Genomic DNA, 27,494 nt, shown 5'->3' with positions numbered 1-27,494 from the left:
TCAAACTTGATTGGCCGCCTTTTTTTTTTAAATGAAAAAAAAAAAAAAAAAACCCAAAAAAAACTATCGTCCAATCAAAAAATACAAAAATAGAGAGAAAAATGATTTTAATAAAAAATCAAGATAAATCATAGAATAAAAATTTTGACATCATTTTATCTATAAAAAAAAATTTGACAAAATTTTGAAAGCAAATTAATTGAGGGAGATGAGAAAATTAGTTTCTGCCTATATAAATAAGGGGAGTAATAATATAATCTTAATAATTTTTTTGTTTTTGTCAAGAGTTTAATAGAAATATAATAAAAATATTTTTTGTACTAATTTTTTTTTTCTTTTCTAAATATTTTAATGAAAATATAAAAATATAATAAGAAGAATATATTAAAATATAAAACCTGTTAATGGGTCTTCAGGGGTTGATCCAACTCTTTCTTCAAAGATGGTAAAATGGGAACCACCTAGTAAACAGTGGATAAAGATTAATTTCGATGGTGCATCAAAAGGAAATCTGAGAATCTCAGGTGTTGGGGTGGTGGCGAGGGATGATAACGGATTTATCCTTTTCAAAGGAGCACAACGTTTGCAGGATGACATTAATAATGAAGCAAAGGTCTAGGCAGTCTTTCTAGCAACAAAACTAGCCTTAAATATGAAAGTCCAATGACTGCACTTAGAAGGGGACTCTCAGATAGTTATTAATGCAATAGCTAAAGGCAACACGCCATGCTGGAAATTAAATCGATGGGTGGCTATGATCTAAGAGAAGCTCAAAGTATTTATGGAGTTTCGTGTCTCGAATATAAGGAGAGGAGCAAATGCAGTGGCAGATTTGCTATCTAACATTGGAAGTGAATTGGATAGTTGTGCGGCCAAATGGTGGAAAGGAGATGGTCACGTGTGGAAATGGAATTAATTGCAGCCTTTTAGAAATGTACAGTCTTCAACATGAAAGAGAGCAAAATTTGGCAAGTACATAAGATAAGTTGGTGCCTGCTCTTTGAAGAATGTAGTTATCTGTGACAGGTCACACGATTGGAGTGGGTGGAGGATGGTAGTAAATCCTGCATATGATCTCATGGCATTAATGCCATATCTTTGGCACTCATTATCCACTCTATATGATGGTGGAAGAATTTATTACCCGTTGAGTTGAGTGCCAGGGTTTGTTTGTAGTAGAATTAATTGTATCTTTGTAGCATTGTATGATATTGCATTGCAGGAACTATTGTTTCAAATCTGCAGGTGACTATGGAAGCTAATTTCACTCTGTGAATAGACAAGAAGCTGGTGCCTTTTCTGGGCAAGGTATCGCAGAAGTGGATGCAGGGACTCTTTCGGTTTAATGCGAAGAAGTTGTTGGCGGTGACTCGTATCATGCTTGCTGAGGAGGTGGTTTACGTCCGCCACCGATATCAGACGAACATGGAGGTGTACTCCTTGCTTCTGGCATGGGCTTGTGAGTTCAAGCCGGAGGTGGAGAAGATAAAACTCACACTGACCAAACTGATCGATGGGGAGTTTTTGATAAACCTTGATTCAATCCTGGAATGGGTGGTACCTCGAGTTGGCATCCGTATTAAGGAAGGGGATGACCAGGAGGAGTTGATTCGCTTTGTTCGTGGACTGGAGGATGAAATCAAAGACCAATGCTAAGAACATGCCCGAGTGGGATGGGAAGCGATGAAGCTCTATGTGAAATTAACCAGAGCGGATGAAGTCCTAAATGCTCTGCATGTGGTGGAAAGGATGGAAGTCGGCAAGGACTTGAGAGACAGGTTTGAAGAAGGACTGGCCATTCAGCTACTGGCGAGTTTGGAGGGCAACCCTAACTTCGGATGTCTGGACTGCATCCCAAGGATGAAAGGTGAAGCGGCAAAGGGGAAAGCGCCAACCACTAAGGAGGGAAGGGAGAAGGCGATCCAAGGTGATAGTGAGTGAGTGGCCTATTGGCCAATGTTTTTCATATGTTCTTACATGTTTTCAGTTGTTAATTATTGCTCTAAAACTTAAATTATTTCTGGAACATTTGGGTTTGTAGAACCAGCAAGGATCTGGTTATTTTCTTTTGGATGTCATAAGTTGTAGGGTTGGGTAGTTCATAAGCTATGACTGTGGGTGATATAGGGTTGATGTTTACTGCGTTTATGCATCGTGGAAGACTGCAATTTCATATATTTAAATTTTCGCATTAATATAAAGTAAAAATATTTATCGATCAATATATATATATATATAAACATAATAGCAAATTATATCATTATAATAATTTAATATTAATTACAATATCATAATATAATAATGATTTAACATGACTTATAATATTTTTTAAGTAGAATAATAAAAAAAATATGATTTCTTTCAATGTACTTTACCTATATTCCTCTAAAGATAGGTATGCTAGTTTTACATACTTTTATATTTTTTGTTTGACAATTAATATTTTTCTTAAAATGTCAAATGAAAGACATTGAAATGACCAAACATTAATAAAAAGTCATGTGACTGGTAGAGGTAGTTTTGCATCATTCTATTTTTAATTTACGAATGTTTCCCTCTAAAAATAATAGTTGAAACTTTATATATAAATTTTTAATTTTTATTTTTTTAAATTAGAGCAAATGAATGAATTTTAAAATTGAAACTTTCTAAATTTAATCTCATCTTCAATTCTCTAAATGCATGTCTATATGACATTCATTCATTGCATTCATACATTACATTCAATATTCTATAGAGAGAAAATTTACTTTCACCAAATTGTAGAATTACATATTGTAGTATATGAGTCAACCATAGAAACAAAGAAGTAGGAGAAAAATGTAAGTTTTTATGTATATCTTACGTTTGTTTTCAACTTGATGGCATCTACAATAATCAATATAACATTCATTTTTGCATTCATACATTACATTCAATATTTTCCAAAACACAAATTCACTTTCAACAAATTGTAGAATTACACATTTGCAGGAAAGGAGTCAACCATTACAACAAAGGAGCAACAACCAATCACACCATATTAATGAGTTTTTCAAAATCTCATTCTATGTGTGTGTGCTCTAACATTTTTTTTAAAATCACTTTCCATTACCTTGATTTGTCATAGGATATAGTACAAATAATTTAAGTCAAATTACTTGAATGACACAGAGTCTCAAGACTCCATCACGAGCCCACTTCTTTCTACCCATTCATTTGAGTCAAAGGACTTAAATGATACTGAAATAGAAAAAGCGAGGAGAACAATAACGAATTAGTGCAACAATTAGATTCAACAGTTGAAACTAATAAGCTCCCGTACTCGTGGGATACAAGTTGCAAACCACAACTTTTGAAGACTTGTCCAAAAATATCATGCTATTTTTCATAAAATAGTTGTATTTAGTAAATTTTTCAAAGAGTTGTTTTATGATGAACACTTATAGCAAGGAAAATCTAAGATTCTTATCTAGGCTATCCAAGGTTACCTGGATGAAATGTAATGCAATATTATTTATAATATTATGCAATAATAAATTCTTTACTTATTGGTTTACAACTGAAATTTGTTCACGATATTCTATTTTGCCTAATTTTTACTTTTGTTAATGACTTATATTGTGACAAAAAAATTGATCACAGTTACTCTATTTCTTTTTAATATTTATTCAAAATTATCCAAATAAAATATAATTGAATACTATTTATAGTTTTATGTATCTATTTATTAATACTTAATTTAAATTATGTTAAAAAATCTTCTACTTTCTGTAATGTCTAAATTGTTTAATGCATGTACATAACAAGTATAATTTATCTATACATGCTTCAAATTTTCAAAGTCATAATTGTTTTAAAACAAAAAAAATTATATATGATTATAATTATCAAAATGCACAACCACTCATATATGGATTTTTTTCATCTATATTGTGCATTACAGTCTAGATTTTTTTCATATTCTACTTACATTTTTGAAATATAGGTATGCTAGTTGTAGGTACCTAAAATTGTCTTGTTTAATTAAATGAATATTTTATTTATTTAATTATTTAATCCTAAGTCTTCTATTAATTAAATGAATTCTTAATTATTTAATCAATTCATTTAGCCTCTTCTAACCCTTTTTTCATTTAAATAATTTTATTTATTTATTTAAATTATCTTCTCCTAAATTAAATAAATATTTGGGGTCGACCCCGCAGTGCAATGACAAGTTGCATCCCACTGTTGATAGTGGGTCTTCGATTCAAATCTTAGCTCAAGCGTTGGTGGTAGTTTGTTCATGCCTTCTCGGTACACCATGTTGATCTTGCATCCAACGGTTGGTGATCTTGTTGCAGTAGGCATTAATGCCTCACCTTCATATGTGGTCCACTGATTGGTCTTCAACACTGATTGTCAGCACAATGGATGGACGAGGCTTGCATGGAGGCTGATGGAGGTTGGGCCCACCATTCAAGTTGTCGGGGTGTTAATGCCCCTCTCATTTCAGACTCAGATGTTCAGGTGATTAGAGTGATAAGGTAGCAGAGAGATGAGGAGGTACTCGTGGAGTGATAAGGAGGGGAGGAGAATGGAGAGATAAGGTGAGAATGAAGCGATAAGGAGATGAATGAAAAGATAAGGAGAATGGAGTGATAAGGAGAGGCAATTTCAAGATTTAGAGGTGTTAATACCTCATCATAATGTACTCGGGGATGAGGCCCCCTGGTTTGTGGCCTCACCTAGCAATTGGACCAAGCTAAAAATCCATGTCACAGATTAAAAAAAAAATTAAATAAACATTGTATATATTTAATTGGTCCAACTTCCTCTATTAATTAAATAAATCTTTATATTTAGCTTTTTCTTTTATGACACATGTCATCTATCTCTTAATTTTCCTCTACCTACCCCCTTCATTATTTTATTATTTCTTCTACCTACCCTTTAATCATAGCCAACCATTTATTTCTTTCACCTCTTAATCTCGTCCCTCTATTTTCTAAAGTGTTTTCTATATAAGAGAATTTTTTCCCTCTTTTTAACACCTAATGTGACTATCAGGGCTTCTTGCAATCAAGCGACTTCACAACCACAATCCGTTCTTTGTTGAGCTCTTCTGAACATACAAAATCTGAGAGCAAATATATCAAACAAGATTAATGGATATTGAAACCCTACTTAGCATGTGAATAATATTGTTGTTCAATTTGTTGATTTGCATGTTCTTAGGTATCTTCATTGATGTATGGTGACTGTTTTATTGTAGGACTAGGGTTTATTGTGGTTGGATCTTTGTGATTTAATAATAGTTTATCATCATTATTTTTCACTGTATACACTAGTAATATTAAATAGATATAATTATGCATAGATATATAGAATTGATTGATTAGATAAACTTAGAGTGAGTGGCGTTGAGAGATGGAAATGAAGATATAATTAGCATTAAATAATTTTAAAATATTAAATTGAGTACATGAGAGGCAAAAAATAAATTAAATAATAATAATAATAATAATAATTAAAAAAAAAAAAAAATTGCTTTTCATGCATTTAAGTGTCACAAACTATTGAATATCCCAGACAACTGATTCATGCATTTAAGTGTCACAAACTATTGAATATCCCAGACAACTAAGAGGAGGGCTGAATCAGTTGTCAATTAAAATATTTTACTCATCCCATAGAAACAGATCTTCTAAACTAATTTTAGATTACTTAACCATAAACATCTATATACATGGAAGAGCACACACATGAAACACTAGATATGACATGAAAAATCCAAGAATGAAAAAACTACAAAGAATGTTAGTTCTCAAATATGAAACACTTGTTAGGGTGACACCAGTTTTTGTGCAAAAATCACATATGGGTTTTGTCTTTCCACGTTTTTGTTTTCATCTGTGTTTTGCAGGTTCAAATTTGTATTTCTGCGTCTACATTTGGTCTTTCTGTGTCTCCGACAAGAAATTGCATCTAGGTCTCTTCTTTGCGCATTTTTGTTTTTTGTTCTGTGATTTGCAGGTTCAGGTTCACAGTCTTTCTGGGTCTGCGTATGGTATAACCGTGTTTTTGATTTGTAGTTTTCATTTTTGTTTTTTATTTTAGAGTTTTCAAATATAGTTTTTGGCCTAACCCCTTGCTTGAACTAACAAGTGGTGCAACTGTCTTGAAAAGAAGAAAACGTATTGTCAAAGGCCCCCTTTTCACATTTGGATTTGGATTTCTAAAATTTACCTAACTAGTGTACTTGCAGGTGGGGGTAATTTATCAAAACTACTAATCATTTGTTACAAGGGTAATCTAGGTGTGTGTCTTTGGATTTCTAGTCTAATTAGGGTCACATATTTTTTATTTGGGGTTAAAGAACTTGTTTGAAGTGTTTGGTCTGTTTTGCACATTTTATGTTTATAACCCTAGATTTCATAACAAAAGTATCATCTCCCCTCACCTTCCATTAGACCCTGGGAGTAAGAGAAATCATTATCATCTTCTTTTCAAGTAGGAGGGTCTGTCTCTCAAGTAGCCCATGAGGCCAAGTGAGAGAGCATGACCCAAGGAGTACTTCTACCCGCTATAAAAATCAATTTGTTAGGCAAAATCCGCAATGACTTGTGACGTGTATCTACACTAACGGTTCTCCCTAGTATCACACTTGTGTTGGATGCATTAAAAATCCTCTTTGGGGATTAGGAGTGGGTTCTTAAATGAGTCGTCATTGCATGGGTAGACACCAAGAACTGCAGAAGTTCCCCACTAAACACCTTTTCTTGTAGAGGCTAAAAATCCTTACATTTGATGGTTTGGGGAGTACGGATCGTACCCCATAGATACCCCTCATGTACCCTTTGATGTTGAGACAATAATCCCTCATTTGATCTTTGGTCTTTTGAGGTAAGAGAATCTGGTATGCCCGAGAAGTGAGTGTTGTGGTGGGGGAGCCACTGCTACTAGAATCTCTAGTTGTTCACTTGTTTGAGGTATTTCTATGTCGTGGACCCCCCATTGAATGGTTTCTCTTTCCAACATAGGTTGTGCATGTTTTCAAGTGTCTTCAATTTGTGCGATACCAGTGGAAATCTTTTGAACATACACAAAACATTTTGGACAAAAACACCTTCAGACATTGTGTCTTCATTGTTTGTTGTGTTTTCTTGCCACGAGACATTCAACATAAATATTTGGTCACATTCAACAATTACACATTTGGACAGATTCAGGATTTTTCTCAGAACTGCGTCTGTGACAGATAAAATCACATTTGTGTCAAGAAATCACGTTTGTGCAGAGCAGAAACGTATCTGTGTATCAGATAAATCAACATTGTCGGAAACAACAGTTAAACCACATCTATGACATATAGAACCATGTCTGTGATCTAAAACTGCATATGGGTTTCTTGAAATCGCGTTTGTGTAGAAAACAATCATCAGTCATCAAGAAACCGCGTCTATGTTTTAGAGAATAAAATTTTACAAAAGTTGTCAAGGAAAACGTACTTAGGTTTTGAGATCCAAAGAGCTTCCAAGGCAGTTTCCTTTTTAGGGCTTCATCTTTAGTCAATAATTCCTTAACCTGTCATATGTTTTCAACCATTTTCCCTCATTTGCAAAACACAACTTTCAAGCTAGAGTAAAAAGGTTGCTTTGTGGTCCTCATCATATCTTTCAAACATACTACAACATATCACTAGGTACCAGTGCCCGCCTTAGACCTATCATCTTAGGGTCCCATTTGGTCCTCTTTAGTCAAGGTCAACTTACCTCATCAACAGATCTATCATCTCTTTGGAATCCACACCTTACTTTAAATCATACATATCTTGGAATTACATTTTTTGACATTGCAAGACAACCCTAGATTCATTCCATCCCATATTCCTTCTTGATCTTCCACAGCCTTCACATTTTCTTCCACCTTTCATTTTATCCAAGGTTTAGTTCATGGTTGAAACACGTTCCCAAAGATCTAGAAGAGAAGTTGAGGAAGCTCTAAGATCTCTCAACATGAGTACCTATGAGTTGATGGAGATGAATTTTACAACCCATTTGAAAGTCGCAGTATTATGCTAGACAATGACAATGAGAACAAAAATGATAATGATAATACATCTATCACTTCTGCAGACATTGAAGAGACTATCATGGAACCAAGATTCGATAGATTGACTGAGGAAATTATGAGAAGAGAGAGACAATATTTCTTTCAATTCATGGTGCAAAATGGGATAAAGTTATCTCATGACTTTGATGTGTTTCAAATTGTAGAGGAGGATCCTAATCAAGTGCTTCAAACAAATGCAAATCCTAGAGGACACAATTGTGGTAATAGGAGAGAACGTTTCATGTCCGAGTCACCCTCATCCTTATTTCAAAAACTATAATTTCCCAACACTCATACTCACACCAACTTTTCTAGGAACTCTCATGAACAACCTCACAGTCGTCCTTTCTCATGGAGAAGAAATGCTAATACACATGATCTCGATAATTACCAAGATCATACCAATGCATACAATTATACTCAAGGAAACATTCAAAATCATGACACGAGGAGACCTTGTGTCAGATTTGGGGGCAATATCCAAGATCGTTCTTATGATACCTCTTATCCTCATGGTCATGACATGTATCAACCTAGACCTAGTGCTCCTAATTACAATGCCATGCCAAGTGGTTCATATGCTAGCTACAACTATGTCCCTCCTCCATATTAACATATATATGATCAATACCATGCATGCATTATATCCCTCCTCCTCTGCCCCATGGCTCGGGCATGGGACTAAAATAAAGAGAAAAGACACCACCCAAGAATGACTTGCAACAACAAATCAAGGATTTGCAAAAATAAATATCAGACATGAATACACCAAAGCAAGAGTATACAATGAAAGATATATTTCCTTATCCATTTGATAGAAGTGTTCCAATGCCTCCATTTCCTCCATATTTTATGACACCAAAATTTTATAAGTATAGAGTCAAGGGTGATCCTAAGGCACATATAAGAGAGTTATTCACAACATGTATTGAGGTGGCTAATGAAGAAACATACTTGATGAGATTGTTCCCACAAAGTTTAAGTGGACAAGCAATGGAATGGTTCTCCCAACTCCTGTCTGGAATCAAGTCATGGAGTGATCTAGCAAAAGATTTCATATGACTCTTCTCATATAATATTGAAATAGATGTGTCGGTGACTACTTTGTACAACACCAAACAGAAAAATGGGGAGTCCTTTGCTTCATTTTTACAGCAATGGAGAGTTCTTTCTAGTTGATGCTCTTGTGATATCCCACAAAAACAAATGGTAGAAATGCTCACTTAAAATTTCAATACGAATGTTTGATATGAAATGAGAAAAGTTTGTTTGCCTACCTTAAAGGAAGTCATAGAAAAGGGATTGGAAATTGAGAAAGTCCTTATTGAACAAGGAACCATTAAGCTATTCAAGGATAACAAAGAGGAATCAAATGGGAAAGACAACCCCCACTTTTGGAACAAGAATTAGAACACAGTCAATGATGGGGTGGTAGATGCAAATGTTGTAAAACCAAAAATGACTTTCCCCGATGCAAGTTCGTCCAACTCAAATAATCAAGTGAATACTCAAAGGCCATCAAAGCCTCGAAGGAAATATACTCTAATGGGAGACCCAATTGAGACAAAATTTAAGAAATTGGTTGCAAAAAAGCTTATAATAATACCAGACAATCCACCTTATGAACCAAAACTAAAACCTGCATGGTGGAATGATGATGAGTATCATGAGTATCACAAGAGAAAAGGACATTCAACTAGCCAAAGAAGATAATCAAGATAACTATGATAAGATGTCCTATGATTATGATTCCACCATTAACCATATTTCAATGGACAATTATGTTTTTACCATTATCATAAAGGACAAAACTCCCGAAGGTTCTACCCAAAGGAGTAAAGTTGTTTTGAAAGGCATTGGATCATCCTCTTCACCATCTAATAACGAAACCTTTGAATGTAATGTCACAACTTGTCGAGGTAAAGTCACCTTGCAAGGTGTTCCACCCAAGACCAAAGCCTCATCATCTACCAAAAATGAGTATGACCTTGTAGACCAGTTAGGGAAGACACCCACCCTCATTTCCATCCTTGAGCTCTTGCGTATATCTCCTTCACATAAGGATATTCTTGAGAAAACCTTGAGAGAAACCTTTGTACCCACTGATCTGAATGTGGACTAGTTTCAAGCCATGGTAGGATATGTTTCCACTCCACATTACCTTACGTTAACAGAAGCCAATGATGTCTTTGTATGCCAACCACACAATGCACCTCTCCACATTGAAGCCTTTCTCCATAAAAATCGTATCAAATGAGTCTTGATATATGGAGGAGCAACTTTGAACATTTGTACATTGAATACTATTAAACAATTGGGATATTATGAACAAACTATGAATTCAAAGAATAAGATAACCATTAAAGAATTAAAGCATATGATTATGAAGAACGCTCATCCAAGGGAACAGTCACCTTACCTTTTTTGAATTGGACCAGTTACGAAGGATGTGGTTTTTCAAGTCCTTGATCTAGATCTCACATATAACATACTCTTGGGATGTCCATGGATACATGAAATGAGAGCAATACCATCAAAATATCATCAATGTATCAAATTTCCTTACAATAGAGTTGAAGTAACAATAAAAGGTGATGCAAATCCATTCATATATTGCAATAACCTGTGACCAAAATCAGAGATAATAATTCCAATAAATAGAGAAGCAACTCCATCATCAGCATATGTGCACCCTGGATCATTAAAACCTTCTACATCAAAACAAGGTGAGCTCAAAGGAAAATACAAGGATAATGGCATGGGAGAGTATACTTTTAATCAAACCATGTACTTAAAACAAATAATGGATTCTCCTAAAGATTATGGATGACCACATCCTTCTAAAAAAGTATCCACTATTACTATAAAATAAGATCTCACCATATTCCAAAAATGGGATGAGATGGAAGAAGAAGATCTTCACAAAATGCTTTATAAAGAACCTGAAGAGGAATCTACACAAGATCATATCAAAATACCATGTGAGAAGTATGGCAAAGGCTTTAAGTTATTACAAAAATTTGGATATGATAGTAAACGCCCTCTTGGGTTACAAAATAAAGGAATTGTTAAACCATTGCAACTAGAGTTAACATTCAAGAATCAACGCTCCAAAGGACTTGTCTTCATACCCTTTAAATTAGGTACTTACAATTCTAAAGAAGCATTGCAAATCACTGATTCTATCTCCACTAATGACCAACCATGAGAGAAATGCTATTCCACATACTCTAATTTATGGGAATGGGGTTTAGATAAGTCATCTAGTGATTATGAGCTCACCAAAACATTTAGAGAACTAGGTGAAACCACGGAAGAAGAAGACTTTAACAGAAAATTCAAAGTTGGTCAAGTAACTCTATTAGAGCCTACATCTCAATAAAAGAAAGATAGTGGAGAACTATGGATAAAAACATTTTGGGATCTCGAACCCTCAACATCTCAAGGTTCTAGGTCAAAACCGCGAAGACTGAAGACTCCCATTATTGAGTATCCCTCTAGCGATGTCGTTTGGATTCATTTACAACCGAGGCTGATGAGGAGAATTCTAGTGATGACCCCAACAATTGCATTGAAATACCTAAAGACTCTTGTGTCTTTACTCTCACTCTTGTTGACTTTGAAAACAATGATGACCTTCTCCTCATACATCCATAGCTCAATGATTGGGACCAACAAGGGCCTCCACAACTAAACACCTTCCAAAACGATGAGGCCTTCATTGAATACCTTGGCATAAGAAATGGTCTTCCTCTTAGGGACCACAAAGAAAGATACATCATAGAACTCAATAGTGCCACATATCTTGGAGAGAACACCAAACCTTCTAGTCGCAAAAAAATAAAAATAAAAATAAATCATGGGTCTTATGGTGAAAACCACATTGTGGCACTATCTGACCCTAAAAAGGTAAAAATAAAGGATGTATCAAAAGGTGAAAACCTCTCTCAGGTGCCTGAGGATGGAAGGTTTGGCACTCTCCCCATGACATCGTATGAAGAGAAATCATCAATGCTGGTGGAGGAAACTATCAGTACAAATATTGGCACAAAGGAAGTTCCGTACATTTTCTTAGCACATTCTTTGACAGAAAAAGAAAGACTGAAGTTCATAAGTTTCTTCACAGAACAACAAATCAATGTTGCATGGTCATATGTGGATATGCTTGGATTGGACCCTAATCTAGTAATGCATCATTTGATAGTTACTCCAGGAGCTAAACTTGTAAAACAGAAACTGAGAAAGATGCATTCGCGGGTGGCACTATTAGTCAAGGTAGAGTTGGAGAAATTATTGGATGTTGGATTCATTAGACATATTGATTACCCTGAGTGGATTTCTAACTTGGTACCTATTGTAGACACCTGAAATTGTCATGTCTAATTAAATAAATATCTTTATTTATTAAATTAATTTAGCCCGATTCTTCTATTAATTAAATAAATCTTTATTTATTTAATTAATTCATTTATCCTCTTCTAGCGTTATTTCTCATTTAAATAAATACTTTTATTTATTTAAATTACCCTTTTCCTAAATTAAATAAATACTTTTATTTATTTAATTGATCCCACTTCCTCTATTAATTAAATAAATCTTTATTTATTTAACTAATTTATTAGCCTTTTCTACCTATGACACATGTCATTCATCTCTTAATACCTACACTACCTACCCTCTTATTATTTTATTATTTTCTCTACCTACCCTCTAATCCTAGCCAACCATTTATCTTTTACACCTCTTAATCTTATCCCTCCATTTCTTATAGTGTCTTCTATATAAGAGGATGCTTCTTTCATTATCAACCCTAATCAACCTAATCGATCTTTGAAGCCAACTATGCTTTTGAACTTTCATATGCGATCAAGCCTACTTGCAACCACATTTCCATTCTTTGTTGAGCTCTTGTGCACACATAAAATCTGAGAGCAAATATATCAAGCAAGATCAATGGAGATAGGAAGAATGGAGATTCAAACCCTATTGGACATGTGATGGTACAATATTTGTGATTTTGTCGATTTGCTTTGTCTTAGGTAATCTTCATATGTTATGGTGGATCTTTGTTGTTGTTAGGCTAGGGTTTTGTGGTTGAATCCATTTAGTCTTTCAATATTGTTTCCATTTTTACCCATAAACATTTTGGCATGCCCCGTGGGACATGAATTTTTGTTAGATATGTGTTTTTTGCATGTTTTTATAACCCTATATTGTTTTGATTAAGTAAAAGCAGGTATTTGAAAGGTACCCGAATCTTGTACAAGCCAGGAGAACGGAACTGCTAGAAAAAAGTGCCTGATCACTTCAAAAAGACAAAATGATCCCACCGAAAGGAATCAACTAACATAACATATCATTAAAAACCCAGTACAGACAGCGAAAGGAAAGCACAAAGACAACAAAAATACAGAGCCTAGGACACCAACAGAGACCTAAATACTATTCATAATTTCCTCAGCATGAACAACCATTTGTTTCATGTTGTTCGCTGAGGTCTTCAGTTCCTCCAACTCACGATCTTTGATGCCACCCTTGATCTTTGTGTTAGCTCTAGTCCTCCTTTCATGGCCCTTCTTGTCCAGCTGCTCTTTATCACCATCCTTCTTAGCATTGTTCTCAAACCTGTTGATAAGGATGTTCATGTTGTCCACCGACGATTTGAGGATTTGGAAATTTTGGTCTGCAATCTTCTTGACGTTGAGTTCCAACCTGTCAATTTTGCTGCCAAAGTCATTCATTTTATTTTCCATTTCCTTTCTATCTCCCATCTCATTGACCTTTTTTTCTGTGGCTATGATTTTTCCAACCATACATTCAATAGCTTCCGCATTATGCAGAACGACGACCAATTCTTTAACATGTTCAGCCAGGGGCTTATCATCAACCGTAACTCTTGCGATAGCCTGCGTATCTTTTTTGAAACTGTTGATATTCTTCACCATGGTAGCAATGGTCTCATAGAAGGCTTTAACAGTATCATTGTCACCACTGCCACTTTTATCCCCTTTATCCTCCTTTTGCAAACTTATGGTATTCACGACCTTAATATTGCCCATCATCGGGTTACCCTCCCCTTCTTTATCCTGACCCTCAACCTTCTTGTTTTCTTTAGTCTCCTCCTCAGAATCAACCAGAATGTGGTTGATGTCTGAATTGTTACCCTTTTTAGTATTCTTCCTCTGAGTCTGCCTTCCAGTAGCTTTCCGTTTCTTTTTTTTAACAATTTTTTTCTCAAAGGATTCGGTTTCACAATCCGACATTTTTGATTCCATAATAATCCTTCTCTTCTTGGCCCTATTCTTCCCTTTTTTGCTAGTTTCTTCCGATTCTCCCTCGGTCTCCGATTCAAAGTTAAACTTGCTAGCTTCACTCTACATTGTCTCATCTCTTGCATTTTTGCCTTTAATAGGCTTTTCAATGCACTTCCCCTTAAGCATTTTATAAACAAGGGCCATAAGCCCCTGGTGGAGGGCATGGTCCCCTTTAGGGTCCTTCTAAACCTCCTTTATAGTATGATCCATTGAGCATGCTAGGTAATAGGGTAGGCTCACCTTTTCCCCATGACGGAAGTGGTTGAGCAAAACAAAGTGATGTCCGTAGGCTCTGGTAAACCTACCATCTAAGGTAATGTATGCAATAGAAGCGAATAAAACAAACCTCCATGGCCTGCAAATTCTCTTCGGAGCATGGTAGGAGTTGTCAATTTTAATCATCTTTCTAACCCTATATTGTTGTTTTGTAAAACAATTTGGAGATTAACCTTGTGTAGCTAGGGTTTTGGACACATAATTAAGATCTTGAAGAGATCTGATCCGATTTCACAAAAAAGATTCAAATTTTTGCACCAAATTTTGTTGGCAGGTTGAAGACAGTATCAACAGCTCTCCATCCAAAATTCTGAATTTTTGGAGCACATTTACATTTTCCATGAATATTTTATGAATTTTCATAAAAAAATAATTTTGAGAGCAAATGAGAGAATTTTTTGGATTTTCTTACATTTTTGGAAATCTCTCAAAATTATACACAAGATATGTTTTTTGTGATTTTAATTTTGATGCAAAATATTTCCTAAGAAATCAGATCTTTAAAAATTAGGGTTTTCACTATTTTGATCAGATCTCACAAACGGCTTTGCATTTTGGCATCAATTTTGTTTTGAAGATCAAGAACATTATCAGAGGTGCTCAGTAAAAAAATCAGATTTTTTGGAGCATATTTAAATTTTCTATGATTTTTTTATGATTTTTCATAAAAAAATTAATTTTGAGAGAAAATGAGTGAATGTTTCGTATTTCGTACATTTTTGGAAATCTCTCAGAATTATACATGGGATCTATTCTTTGTGATTTTAATTTTGAACAAAATAATTCCTAAAAAATCGGATCTTTAAAAGTTAGGATTTTGTATTATTTTGATCATATCACACAAACTGCTTGGAATTTGTGTAGGAATTTTTTTATGCAAGTTTGGAAGGCTATTAGGAGTGTCTAGCAAACAATTCAGATTTTTTGGATTAATTTTGCATTTTCTATGAATTTTTTATGATTTTTCATAAAAACTAATTTTTGGAGGAAATTAGCAATTTTTTTGGATTTTCTTACATTTCTAGAAATGTCTTGAAATTTTACAGGTGGTTTGTTTTTTATGATGCAAAATAACTCATGGAAAATCATATCTTTGAATCTATCAAAAAAATGTCTTGTCGAAGGCCCCTATTTCACAGTCTTTTGAATCTAAAATTTACCTAACTTGTGTGCTTGCATGAGGGGTATTATTGCAAAACTACTAACAAATATTTGTTGTAGAACTTTGGCAAGGGTTTTTTATCTTTATTTGGTGCCTTGTTTTCATAGATTACCAAAAACTTCAATTGGTGCACTAAAATTGAATCATTGTCTTTTGTGTCTTGAGCAATAGGCTCTTTTTGTTTAATCTCTAGAGGGCTTGTCTCCCCATGTGGTCATTAGGACTACTAGTGAGGAGAGAACGACCCAAGTGGTAGCGAGGAAAACCCACCTCTTCTGAACCACTATAAATAATTGTATCCATGGTGAAAGCCATGGGTAACGTGTGCTAATTAGTTCATACCAACACTATGTCTCCCCATAAACCTGTTTGATCAAATTTATTTGATCAATAGTAGGGTGTAACCCCTACCTGCTGGGAGCCTTCTATATTTACAGAGCTGAAAGTGCCGTATGTATGGCCACACGAGCGGATGTCTTTACTAGCACCTTTTTTGTTTTAGAAAGCCAAAATCCTTCTAGTTGTTGGGGCAGGAGATCGGACCTCTGGAGCGGCCCACACACATACGATTCTTAGTAGAGATACAAAGTTCGTCACAGGAAGTTTTCATGGGGACTGATCCTTAGCTGCCCTAGAAAAGTGAGTGTCGAAGGTGGAGCCAGTGGGGTCAAGCATCTAAGTATCCGCTCTGAATAGCGTAGCCTCGGAGGAAACCCCATGTGGGATCAACAATGTTAGGTCCTGAAGACAACTAAGAGGGAGGGTGAATCAGTTGTCAATTAATTTCAAACCCAAAACTAACTTAACTAAACTTAATGCACAATACCGGTAAACCAAACTTTATGTCGGTAAATAGTTTTAACAGTTAATTACAGTACAGGTAAAGTTTAATGCATGAAATAGAAAAACAAATAACATCCACAACACATAACACAGATATTTGTACGTGGAAACCCTGTAAGGGGAAAAACCACAATGGGAAACCTTACCCACAATCAAATGATACTATTGTAGATAGTATGTGTGTACAATATGGAGCCTGCACATGCAGAAAGGCCAACTGCCTAGAGATCACTTCTCAATCACAAAATGGGAGTCACAATGACTACAATTGGATGGTTAAATCCAATGATGATGTATTGCTCAAAAATAGCATCTTCATATGTTGGATTCAGTACCAATTAATCGTTGATTTGCCTTCTTCAAAACCTCCTTGAATCTTGAATGATGTCTGCATGTATAGCTCTACTTATATTTGCATATATCTAGTGCTCTACCACTTATTACATTCCCATATCCATGTCTATTAATCTCACAATTGAGATATTACATATATACCAAAACCTAAGACCAAATGTGTAGGTTGGCTCACTAAAGATATTACAATAAAATCATTTACAAATTAATCAATATGCAATTCATCATGTCGGCTCAATGCATTTACAACAATAACAAATCATCTCCATAACGTGCCATGCTAATCTTGAATGAATAATGCTTGTCGGTGCATAACCTAGCCCTATTTGCCGATAACAACAAATATGCAAACCTGATTAGATCAATGACCAAATCACCAAAATAAAGTGTCCAAAAAATGTCTTTGACATAACCAAGTAATCTTCAAGTCATTCTTAGTGTTGGTGAACAAGATAACCTGTCGGTGACTGTGCATAAGTCACTAAACTTGCTGGTGAACATACCCAAGAATCTCCAAGTGCTGATAAGTTTTGACAAGTGTTGTCATCAATCACAAAACCAGTGCAACACGTCCAAAATACCAACAAACAACTATTGTCCTGGCCAACCATAAGAATTGTGCTTGTCTTCTTTTAAACATTCAAACATTCAAGATCAAACATCAAAACATTGTGTCTTTTGTGTCTTCCAGTGTGTGCAAAACATTTTTATATCAAACAACACACTTCTCTTTGAGTCATTTTGAGTCTAAACACTTACAAACATTGAGTCTTCATCAACATTGTGTCCTCTTGTCACGGAAAAACAGTCAAAAAATCAGATTTGGTCACAACAATAACTTCACAAATTGGAAAAAATTGCACTCAGATTTTAGAACCGCGTCTGTGAAGTATACAAACACGTCTGTGTTCAGTATTGGGAAAAACTCACAATCCAGCAAACAAGAGCAATCAATTTCAGCATTGTTGAGCTTCCTAAGTTATTTCTCTAGGTTTTAATCTAGCATTCAGCCTATTTCTGGGTCTCATAAATTCCATCATTGCTTTACACCTTGCATTACATTCACATTTGTCTAAACTTGAATCAAAAGGTCACTTGCTTGTCCTCATCTTACTTTGTCAACATACTACATACAACAACATTTTGCTAAGTGGTCCCTCATCAAGGTCAATCACCTTTGGGTCTTATTTGGTCTTACTTAGAGTCAAGGTCAACTTACCTCATCAAGAGAAACTATCTTCTCTTTGGAAGCCACACCTACTCTACTACATACATACTTGGTCTTACACTTTGGACATTGCAAGTAAACTTCAGATTCATTTACATTCCATCTAACTCTTGGTCTTCCATACTTTTCCATTTTCATCTAGTCTCACGTGTCTTGGTCAAGACCTAGTTCATGGTTGAAACTTGTTCCCAATAATCTAGGAGAAAAGCTAAAGAGGCTCAAGAGTCTGCAAACATGAGTGCCTATGAGTATGACAATGATGTCTTTTTCAATTCTGATCATACCACATTACCTAACATGGACGCTTATAGAAACATTCAAAATGTTGAGAACATGGATAATACAAACAACAATGATATACACAATGACAATATGGATAAATTTTTTGTACATTCAACAAAAGTGGAAGAATCCATTATGGATCTCTGTTTTAATCAATTGGTTGAGGAAATAATGAGGAGAGATAGACAATATTTTATACAAGTAATGGAACAAAGTGGAGCCAAGTTCCCTCATGATTTTGACATGTCTCAAATAATGGAAAATCGACCTTTGCAACAACCTCACCTCAACATGGATCAAAGGAGGCCTAATAGTGGTGGCACTAGAGGACCACATATGGTGCCTGAATCACCATCATCTTTGTTTCAAAAACCTGAGGTCCCACATACACATGGTCAAGCATATGATACTCACCTTCACAAACCATTATGGAAGTCTTATGTAGAAAAATATGCTCAATCACATACCAATGCTAAGGACCAACCACCAAAGCAATTGGATATCCAAAGGCATGTTCAAAATTTGGACACAAGGAAACCCCGCGTCAAATTTGGGGGAAACACATTAGAACAAACTCATGACATGCATGTAGAGTATGGTATACATGGACAAAAAAAATATCCCATTCCTCATCATGACTCTATACCAAGTGGTCCATATACACAGCATCACTATAGGCCTCCTCCATATGAACATGTGTATTATCAATACCATCCATATATGCAACATGCTCCTCTTCCACCCGGTACCTCAAGTATGGGATATGGTCCAAGAAGTTGGTATCCACCTAAGAACAATTTGGAACAGCAACTTAAGGACTTACAAAAGAAAATGGAGGACATAAATACACCGAAGCCAACTTACACAATGAGAGACATGTGTCCCTATCCATTTGACAAAAGCATTCCAATGCCTCCTTTTCCTACACATTTTGTGACACCTAAGTTCGATAAGTACAGAGGCAAAGGAGACCCTAAGGCACATATAAGACAATTTTTCACGGCTTGCATTGAGGTAGCAGTAGAAGAGACATATTTGATGAGATTATTCCTACAGAGCTTAGGTGATCAAGCTATGGAATGGTTCTTCTAACTCCCACCTGGAATTAAGTCATGGGGTGATTTAGCAGAGGCTTTTATCTAAAATTTCTCATACAACATAGAGACAAACATATTAGTCACCACTTTTTGCAACACCAAACAAAAGGATGGAGAATATTTTTCATCATTTTTACAAAGATAGAGAAATCTAGCCAGCAGATGCTCTTGTGAAATTCCACAAAAACAAATGGTAGAGATGTTCACCCAACATGTCCATAGAGAAATTGGTTATGATCTCAGAAAAGCTTGTTTGTCCACCTTGTCATTGAAAAAGGCTTAGCAACAGAGAAGGTCCTAATTGAACAAGGAGTAATTAAGATATTCAAAGAAAACAAAGAGAACTTTAAAGGAAAAGACAAGCCAAGATTTTGGAATAAAAACAAAAACACAGTCAATGATGGTGTTGTTGATGCCAATACAGTTGTTATCTAAAATTTCATTGCCCATGTAATTTTAGCCAGAGGATGCATATTTATCGAATGATTGCATTTACATAAAGATACATCGCAGTGTTGAAAAAAGAGGGAAAAGAGGATATTTTCATTTGTATTGAACAATGATAGATTACAAATTGAGTTCATGCATCTGAAGCATATTTATATACACTGAGTTTCTTAAAACCTCACACAAGCCGTGAGCTTAGCATTCTTATCTTTCCTACATATCCAAAACAAAAAAGGATAGAATTAAAAAATGAGTGTGAGGATAACTAGTCATTGCCTTGGGTTGCTTTGACTGGTTATTGGTTGCCCCGTTGCTCTTGTGAATGTTTTCTCGATCTTCAGACTTTGAAAACTCCTACTTTCCTGCACAAAAAAGAAGAGGTGTTAGATCCAACCGATCTAAGCAATGAAATATTATCCTACGACATATCATTTATTATAGCCTATCATATTTCTGTTCTGAAAGGGCGGGAAAGATAAAGACAAATCACTGCTTCAGAAAACAGAAATGTTTATGCTAATGTGTTTGTTTCATGTGCAGATAATTAGTTACTCTAATTGGCATGTGCCCCTGACCGAGGCTCCCTTCGGGTATGAGCCCGACATACCCTTTAGAGTAACTAATCTCAGAATATCAAGTGGAATGATGAAGAAACCAACTAAAGCATTAAAGGGACATGTTTGTTTTAAATATGAAACCTTTTACTTTACGATCCATGATATGCATAAAAGAAAATATTAATGAATAAACTGTTTTAAGGGACATAATATTTCAATGTGAAACCTTACAGTGTTTAAAAAAGGGTCAATACCACATCGTGAAGATAAACAATCCAATGCAGCAAGTTGGTAAAGAAAAAGAGTATTTGAATCTTAAATGCATGTTCAAACAGTGAGCTAAATGAAATCAGAATTAACTGGTACAGGAATGAGTGTCACGAGCCCGTGCTCGAACTTCATTTCTACATAAGATCAATCCCAGCATGTGCCAAAGTCAGAAATTCAATAAGGATAAAACACAATCTAATATATAAAATCAAGTACTACAACAATTGTCTTTTCCATTCAGTGCAAAAGGACTTCATTGCCCAGACTGGTGATCCCAGTGGAAACGGTACGGGTGGGGACTCGATATATAAATTTCTTTATGGAGAACAGGCACGTTTTTTTTGGTGATGAGATTCATCCCGATCTTAAGCATACCAAGGTTGCTTCTCCTCAAGTACGCAATATTGGAAGTGTTGCTGGGAACTTGATGATGGCACATGAACATCCAGATTTTATTTCAGACCTTGCAACTATCCTGACGGTTGCTGAAACAAGAATGAAAATATGTTTTGCTTACTACAACGGATTGCCTGAATTTGTTAATATTGAGCAATTTTTTGGCATGGACATGGATGGGAAGGTGATAACAGAGATAAATATTCCAGCATTACCTAGCAATTCTCATTTTTTTTAGGCAGAAGGTTGCTCTGAGAAGAGTAAATGCTCATGCTATTGTGACTACTGCATTTAAATTTGAAGTTGATCCCCAGACAGATAAAATTTTAAGCTCTCCAATCATTGTTTATGGAGACATCAAGCCATTCCCACAACGAGTACATCAAGTAAAAAAAAAAGCTTACAGGAAAATCCTATCAAGATCCAAAGGTATTGGAAGAATGTTTAATGCTCTTGCAGACAGAATTGATGCCCGATCCTTCTTTTGGTCGTTCAAAGTATCGATCCTTTTTAGTGGATACATTTTTCTACAAACCTATCCTCTCTTTATGGCCCAAAAAATTTCCTACCTGCCCGACTTTGTTCAGCAATTAAGAAGGAAATCCGACCAATTTCATCAGGATCCATCAGTTTTGATCAGGGGGACCCATCAGAGTATCCAGTGTCACAGCCACTCCCAAAATTATAGCTCAAGCACAGGTCACAGGGGAAGTAGAGTACTTAGATGATTTAAAACTTGGAGATGGATTACATGCAGTTTTTGTTCTTTCAACAATAGCAAATGGAACTATCAAGGAGATAGACCCTTCGGAAGCCCTTTCAAAGAAAGGAGCTGTTGCGTTTCTCTCTGCTGATACAATAGCTGCAGATGGATATTGTAATCTTGTTAGTGATTATGAACTAGTTTTTGCATCTAAACGGGTTCACTACTATGGCCAAGCTGTGGGATTAATTGTAGCAAAAACAAAGTCCATTGCAGACGCAACTTCAAAGCTTGTACATGTTATTTATACCGATGTAGTGAAGCCTATACTCACAATTGAAGATGCTATAAAGTCCAACTCATTCTTTGATAGCAGAGCTCTTGAATTTCAGAGAGGAAATGTAGCTTCTTCATTTAGATCTGACAAAGTCATTGTTGAAGGAGAGGTTAGTATAGGTCATCAATACCATTTTCATTTGGAAACACAAAGGTCCTTATGTATACCTGGTGAGGAGGGTTGTATGACTGTTTACTCATCAACTCAGAACCCTTCACAGGTTCAACAATGTGTTGCAGTAGCCTTGAACAGGCCGCAACACAAAGTAAATGTAAATATAGCACGTGTTGGAGGTGCTTATGGTGCCAAGTTAAATAGAACGCCCCCAGTCGCAATGGCATGTGCAATGGCTGCTGATAAACTTCAAAAACCTGTTCGTCTCTTGCTTGATCTAAATACAAATATGCAACTTGTTGGTGGTCGAAGTCCATACTTGTGCAAGTATAAAGTTGCTTCTCAGAAAAATGGAAAAATTTCAGCAATTCAGATGGAAGTGTTCAATAACCAGGGAGCCCACTTTGATTTTGAGTATCCAGATTTGAGTTCAATCCCACTATTTATTGATGGGGTATATAACATTGCCAACTGGAGAATTGAAGGAAAAATAGCCAAGACTAACTTGCCTGCATGTACCTACATGAGAGGACCGGTATTTGTTGAGACAGCAGTCATGATTGAAACATTGATGGAGCACATAGCACATGCACTAGGATTTCTGCCTGATATTGTCCGGGAACTCAATATGTATACTAAAGGAGACATGGCACTTTCTGGTCAAGAACTCATATACTGTAATGCAAAATTAGTTTTTGATACTATGAAGGCATCAAGCAATTATGAAAACCGCACCAAAGACGTGAAGACTTTCAATGATCAGAACCAATGGGTGAAAAGAGGAATAAGTTTGGTACCTGTAAAGTTCAATGCCTTCTGGGAGGCGCAGAAAATGATCTGTTTGGTGAATGTTCATCCAGATTGTAGTATTAGCATTTATCATTCAGGATGTGAACTTGGACAGGGACTAGATGTTAAAGTTGCTCAGGTTGCTGCAATGTCATTGGGATCATTAATTGATGGTCATCTAGACATGGATGAGATCTATGTGCACTCAACAACTACTATAGTGGCAAAATGTATGCAAAAAATGTGTGCAAAATGTTAAAAACCAGACACAGCACGTTACTTTTCTGGTAGATGAGTTTGCAGAATGTGAAAAACAAACACAGCACGTTATCTTTCTGGTAAAAATATATGCAAAATGCAGTGTTTGCAAGATGTGAAAAACGAACACAGTCAGTTTCCTGGTAAATGTGTTGCGAGCATACCTGTAGAGAAAAGATTTGCATTTAGAAAGAAGCCCATTGAAAACCCAGCACCTTCATCCATGGTGGCACCAAACCCTCGAGAACCTTCTAAATGGTTTTCATTTTGCAAAATGAGGAAAATGCGATGGGAGTGAGATATTTTTAGGGTTATAAAACCCTTTGTTATATTTGATAATTCTTCCTCAAGTCCACTGGGCTTTATTTTATTCAATATGATAAAAATCAAACATATTTGATAAATAAATGTTTATTAATATATCAAATATGTCTTACTTTTATTATATTTTTGTTTTCATTTTTGGTCCAAGACTGGTATTTATTTGTAAAAAGTATTTAATTACAATGCAATTATAAATTGTAATTAAATATTATTATTCGAAATGTAAAAGGTATACTCATATGCAAAAAAGGAGACTAAGTCTTTTGACTTAGTTTTGAAGGAGGAGTTAATTCAGGAGAGATAAGGCTTTCATTGAAAGAGGTCTTTTCAGTTGGGAGACACAAGGAGAGTATATAGGATCACTCATAACCACTTGGGAAGCATTCAAAAGGAGTTGAGATATTTTTGGAGACAAGAGCGTCTTTATAGGAACATGAGGTTGTTTGAAACCAAATGGAGCAAATCTAGGGAGGTTGGAGCATTTTTAGGTAAAGGGTCGAAGTTGGACTTTTCCACCATTTTGGGGAGCTTTTATTACTTGGTTAAGTGTTTTGAGGCTGTTTCTAGTGCTTTTTTGGGTTGATTATTTATTAAGGAAGACTTTTCCAGGTTTATAGCCCTCTTTGGTGTCTTCTAGACTCCTCTTTTTGAGGCATTTTTCTGGCATCCGACCCAAATCAGTTGGGGTTTTTTGTACTTAGTGCAAAAAGACACTATTTTTGGAGTTAGTTCTGATTATGCAGAGAAGGCTCTTGTGACAACATTTTGTCCTTAGCATATTTTCTTGTATAATTTCTGTAACTCAATCTTGGAGACTAAATATATGATGACAGCATCTTTTGGAGCAAGGTTTTATTAAGTTTCTTTTTCAAGCCTTCTTTTCTTTCTGTATCTTTGTGTTCATAGCATGATTGATAGAGGTAACCAGTGAATTGTATTATTCCTTGTTATTTTGTCTCATCAAGAGCCTAGTTGCAGAAGTGTATTTTGTTTGCAGGTTGCAGTTTGTGTCCACAAGAACATGGAGCTTTCATGTGAATATATATTTTCCTTGATTGCTCAGTCTAGGACCTTTCTGTGAAATATTTATGCAGGCCTATATAGAACAGAAGTGTTACCCACTAAAATAGAAATTTTTGCAATAAGAGACCTGTCATTATCATTTTAGTTTCCCTCAAAGTTTGGTGAATCACCTAGTTACTTAGTTTATTTTTATTGTTTCCTTTTCTCTTCCCTTTTCCTACCAAGTTTTCAGTTGTTAGAAGAGCAAATAGGCGATTTATCCAATAGGAACCGGCCTAGGAACCGGAGGTTTCATTTCAAGTTGCGCATTGCCCACATGCAGAAGTGAATCCCATGTTAGGCCAAATTACTAAACTTGTAGTTTAGTAGGGTGCAAATTTGAGCCTTAACAACAGTATGACCCAAAATTGTTTTTTCTGGATCAAGCTCTGCAAACAATTGGGTGAATACTCAAACAACTTCCAAATCATGAAGGAAATACACCCCATTGGGAGAACCACTTGAGTTAGCTTTCAAAAAGCTAGTAGCAAACAAGATAATCACAATTCCATATTTGCCTCCATATGAGCCAAAGGTCATACCAAATTTCTGGAATGACGATGAATACTGTGAATATCACAAGAGCAAGGGCCATAAAACAGGAAATTGTCATCGACTGAAGAACATCATACAAGACCTTATTGATAGAGGTGACATTAAGATTGAAGGGCATTCAGCCAATCAAGAACATGAGATGTTTAAGGAACCATTCCCAAAACATGACAAGGGAAAAGCCAAAGCCACAGATGAGCAGACCAACTATACCAGAGCATCTTATAACTATGATTCAATTGTTAATCACATTTCAATGGACAATTACATCTTTACAGTTGTTATAAAGGACAAAACACCTGAAAATTCTATGCAAAGACCCAAGGTTGTCCTAAAAGGCATTGGATCTTCTTCTGAACCTACCTCTGAATGTAATGTTACAACTCGTCGAGGTAAATTCACTTTGCAAGGTGCTCCAGCTAAAAACACTGCTTCCTCATCAACCAAACCTGAGTATGACCTTGTAGAACAGTTAGGGAAGACACCCACGCTTATCTCAATCCTTGAGATTTTATGCATATCCCCTGCACATAAAGCCATTCTTGACAAAACTTTGAGAGACACTTCCGTCCCCACTGATCTGAACGTGGACCAGTTTCAAACCATTGTGGGATACCTTTATGTTCCACATACTCTTACATTCACAAAAGTTGACAATGCCTCTGTGAGCCAACCACATAATGCACCTTTACACATTGAAGCCTTCCAACACAAGAATCGAATGAAACGAATCCTGATAGATGGAGGAGCAGGTCTGAACATTTGTACATTGAACACTCCTAAGAAATTGGGATATTCTAAAAAAGTTGTGAATGCTACAAACGAAATTACCATAAGGAATATAACGAAAAAGAGCACTCATCCAAAGGCACAGTCACCTTACCTCTTAGAGTTGGGCCAGTTACAAAAGATGTGGTTTGTCAAGTCCTAGACCTCGATCTCACATACAACATATTGCTAGGACGTCCATGGATTATGAGATGAGCGCAATACCATCTACATATCATCAATGTATCAAGTTTCCACATAATGGAATTGAAGTGATCATCAAAGCGGATCCAAATCCATTCATATATTGCAACAATCTGCAACCTCGATCAGAAATAACAATCCCAGTCAATCGAGAAGCTATTCCTTCATCAGCATATGTGGATCCAAAATCCTTGAAAGATTCTACATCAAAGCAAGGAGAGCTCAAAGAAAAGTTCAAGTTTAAAGACATGGGATGTGGTGAGTATATCTTTCATGTTGATCAACTCCCACTATCTTCTAACACATTTAGTCGACAAGAACAACCTAAAAACAATTTGCAATGCCAAGGAATTGGGTACGAAGCGCCTAGTGTTGTGGCTACTAAGTCTGAATGCAAATCTCCTCTAGTGGTGCAAGAAGCTCTTGATATCAATAATCCTAAGAGTGGTTCCAATAAAGAATCTGTTGAGCATACCGCCAACCCTCTTGAGAACTCATATAGCCTTACCATTTCATCCACTCATTCCATTTTCACTCTACTCCTAGACTTGGATCGACAAGAATTACAAAAGCCCTTACTCATTGGGGATCACAAATCAAGTTTTGAAAAGAAAAATCTAAAAGTAAAAAATAAAGAAAAGTCCTTTAGTCAAAATCAAAATCAAAAGCTATTGGAATCTGCAAAAATCAAAGTCAAGGATAAAACTCCTATGAAGCAAAAAGAGCAAGAGATGATCTCCCCTGATATCAAAATAACTGGGGGCAAAAGTTCTAAAATTTCAAGTCAAAAAGCATACTTGTTGATCCTATCCTACTTTCACTTCTTTTCACAATCATAAGCCTTGACAACTCAATCACTTGTTTTGCACATCATTTCCCTTCTGGTGATACATCATGGACCTTTAATGGAACTTCCTTGAAGGACTTTGTTGTCAAGGATGCCCAAACTTCTTTAGGTGACAGCAATACGGGCCTACGTAGTTCACACACTAGTAATTTTATCTCAGTTCCTTTATCAAGGAAGAAAGTCACTCAAACTACACATCATTCAGTCAAGGAACAATGCAACTACAATCATAAG

The 27,494-nt window shown here is 35.7% G+C and overlaps 1 pseudogene; it reads left to right on the top strand.

The window, feature by feature from the left end:
- The first annotated feature begins 1,683 nt into the window (after positions 1-1,683).
- On the top strand, positions 1,684-23,801 carry LOC131857977 (uncharacterized; annotated as a pseudogene).
- The last annotated feature ends 3,693 nt before the right edge of the window (positions 23,802-27,494 follow it).

Source organism: Cryptomeria japonica, chromosome 1 (genome assembly GCF_030272615.1).
Source record: "Cryptomeria japonica chromosome 1, Sugi_1.0, whole genome shotgun sequence".
NCBI classification, from domain to species: domain Eukaryota; kingdom Viridiplantae; phylum Streptophyta; class Pinopsida; order Cupressales; family Cupressaceae; genus Cryptomeria; species Cryptomeria japonica.
Note: the sequence above shows the minus strand (reverse complement) of the source record. Positions and strands in the feature narration are given on the sequence as shown.